The sequence below is a fragment of the Octopus bimaculoides genome, chromosome 19, assembly GCF_001194135.2.
Source record: "Octopus bimaculoides isolate UCB-OBI-ISO-001 chromosome 19, ASM119413v2, whole genome shotgun sequence".
Lineage (NCBI taxonomy): Eukaryota > Metazoa > Mollusca > Cephalopoda > Octopoda > Octopodidae > Octopus > Octopus bimaculoides.
In genome coordinates, this window is record NC_068999.1 from 2,575,594 (window position 1) to 2,578,840 (window position 3,247).

The following is a 3,247-nucleotide window of genomic DNA, read 5'->3' on the forward strand; positions in this document are numbered from 1 at the left end:
ATAATTAAGAGCAGACATCGTCGATGAAGTATCTTTTTGGACTATAATTCTTGTTTGTGTATTGAATAATTGAAACATGGTAATTTAACTGAAATTAGTGGTAAAAAGACAAAGAATTTTCACGAAATACTTACATAACTGAAGAGAAAATCCAGAAACTGTAAAGTTCGTAAAAATTCTGTTAATTGAAAAAAGTCGGTGCTTGTTTGCAAGGGGAGTTAATTCGTTTGAAGAGTCGCAACTCTTCTATTCAAGCTGTACTCCACTCTAACAGTTATACTCAGCTCTTCTATTTAAGTTGTGCTCCACTCTTAGAGTCGTACTCAACCGAAAAATATATCAGAAAAATTAACTGAATGTGGTTTATTTCATCACTATGTTTAGATATAACGCATTAATAATGTTTTTTTGTTAATCAGGTTTCAGTATGTTACAATAAAAATTCAGTGGAAAAGAATACAATTTACAAAAGTTATCTGTAAGAAAAAAAAAATGCAAAAAAGCTGTAAAGAAAATGATTTGAAATGAATAAATACATAAACAAGAAAAAGCTATGTACACTCTTTCAGTTATACGTCGGGGCTGAGAAAAAATTTTTGCCAGCAGCCTTGCATGCACGAACGTCTCAAAAGCTACAGGTTTAGGATTAGAGAAATCAAAGTTGATTTCAGTAGAATGCGATCCTTGAGATACGAGGCTCTGAATATCTATTGTGAAACATCTCATATGCCTCTTTCTCCAGTCTAGCAATAGTCTTGAAAATACTTTTAATACAAATTAAGCCTAATCAAATCAGCTGGCATCTGTTTATATTTTAATAAAGTGAGGTACAAATGGAATTATAAACTGCTTCTGTAAATTGAGGTTTTTCGATAAACCAAACATTTGTCTTTAGCAAATGTGACAAGAAAAATTATCTTCAGCCTCATAAATTTGACCTCTTTCAATTTAATTTCTAACAATTCAACAATTATCAGTCATATTTTAGTGTAGTATTAATTAACAGTTACTCACTCCGTTTTCCTTTTAAATATTTTGGAAATTAATTAAATATTTTATAAGAATTTATTTCAATATCGGATTAGCAGTCCATTAGGAGTTATTTCCCTTTACCCGCCAATATCCTTTACTTTTGGAACTTGAGAATTTTTGTGCAGTTGTAGATTCAATGTTGGATGAGAACCCAACGATGCTACTACTGTCTGTAGACCACAATATGTCAACCGTTTACCAACTGCAGTTTGGACGGAGTTGTCCTGTAGTTAGGTAGCACTTTGCCCTGGCTATTTGCATCAAAGCAGAATTAGAAATGAGAAAAAAAAAAAAAAAAAAAATTTGCCCGACGCCGTAGGAATTTCGCAAATTCACCTTTGAATTGGAATTGTATTTATCAGCCCCGTAAGGATGAACGGCAAACCTGTCTTGAATGAAGTTCAAATCTTTCTCTAATCAAATTTAACTCTCAATCTTTTCATTGTGTTAGCCCAACTCGACTGCCAGCATTTCTTAACTAAATAATGTTTTTTTTTTTTTTTTCATTGATAAAAGTTACACATTTGTATGGAAGGACAATATTCGATCGAATATTACTGGTATTGCTTTTAGTGACCAGAAGTTAACAAGCAAAGTCAATTCTAATTTGATTTGAAGAACGGAAAGGGTCTTCTGCCAGAATAAGTAGTTGGCAGAAACTAGTTATTCTGCCAACACAAAAGTAATTTGTGTTACGTGCGTATTAGTGCATGTGTACACGCACGAACACAAACACAAACACACACACACACACACGTGTACGTACGTAATTATGTATGTCATGTTTAATACATACTTCTGATTCAGTTTGTTAGATTCATTGTATTCTGCCTAAATTGAATTTTTGCGGCCCTTGGAGCGAATAAAGGTATTGGTCAGCGTATGTGTGTGTGTGTGTGTGTGTGCGCTTGCCTGCACGACGCCTATCCCTGTTGTGTTTGCGTTTACTGTTAGCATTTCAGGTTTTTAATGCTCGTATGTCTATGTGGGCCAAAATTGCTGGCGCATATTCTACATGGATGATAACTTGTTTAAGACGTCAGGGTCTGAGATAAAGTAAAGAAAATTAGGTGCCGGTGTAGTATGTGATCTACAGCAACTTAAATCTAGACTAGCTTGTAGTCTACTTTCAAAATTTTGTTATAAATTTGCAATTGTAATTAGAGGAGTGAGTTAAACATTCAAAAAATAAAAGAAAAAGAAAAATTCTTATTGATTTTTATTTCATAGGAGAAACATGAATACTCTGACTGTTTGTATACAGCACGGATATCCTTTAAAAATGCAATAAAGAGATTTTGCTCATTTGATTTTAAAATCTTCCAACAAATGAAATCTAAATGAGATTGAAAGGTTTGCAAACATTGAAATGCTTCACAAGGTATATCATTTGAACTAATGTAGATCACAAGCTATACCAGTACCATGTATGTAGATCACATACAATACACCGGCACCGAAAATTATCTATTATTTCGATGAAGTTTAAAGAACTTCAGGAACCCTCATCGCCTACCTGAATATTTCTTTACATAAACAGTACAAGAATTGAATTCAAATAACAAATGAGATTTCTAGCAGTTAATAATATTTTTCTGTTCCTTTATTCATTCGATAGCATATATCGGAGATTGGTAAATTATCCTAGAATGTTTATTTCAAGTTGTATTTCTCTTCTTTCTTCCCAGCTTATCATTGTTCTCAACTAGTTTGGATGTTTTCTCGTTTCACGTTCCAAAATGAAATCAATACCACTTATTATTTGACGCTTAATAATTTTCTTTTTTTTTTTTTTTTATTAAAGTTCTGCATGTTTCTTTGTGTTTGTAATCCTTACGGTCCTAATTGACTTTGGTTCTCAAACTGAAAAATACAGACTCCCCAACTCTCAAACATATTCGCGAAGATTTTTGCTTCACATCTCATCATTTGTAAAAGAGATGACGGGTAACACTCATGCTTGCGCGCGTGCACTATATACAGTTTGATGTATTGGTGAACTGTTAACGGCGTTGGAGAGCATAAATATTAAAGTTATAGTTGAGAAAAAGTTAGTTGACATGGAGGACTGGAAGCCATCTGAATATTGGAAAAGAGTAACCTGCATCATGATGATTCGCGTCGGGCATCGAAACACCGACATCATGACTGCTACTCAATGCTCTGAGAACATTGTAAAGGCTGTAAGACATGATACGGACAGCTGCAACGGAGA

General features: G+C 33.6%; 1 protein-coding gene across 1 annotated transcript in view; it reads right to left on the bottom strand.

Annotated features, from left to right (window-relative positions):
* Window positions 1–273, bottom strand: part of LOC106880376 (leukocyte elastase inhibitor) — a 3,062-nt gene extending 2,789 nt beyond the window's left edge. Inside the window, exon 1 of the mRNA XM_014930262.2 lies at window positions 135–273. The gene's annotated coding sequence lies outside the window, so the exon portion shown is untranslated. The remainder of the gene's footprint in view (window positions 1–134) is intronic.
* Between the last annotated feature and the right edge of the window lie 2,974 nt (window positions 274–3,247).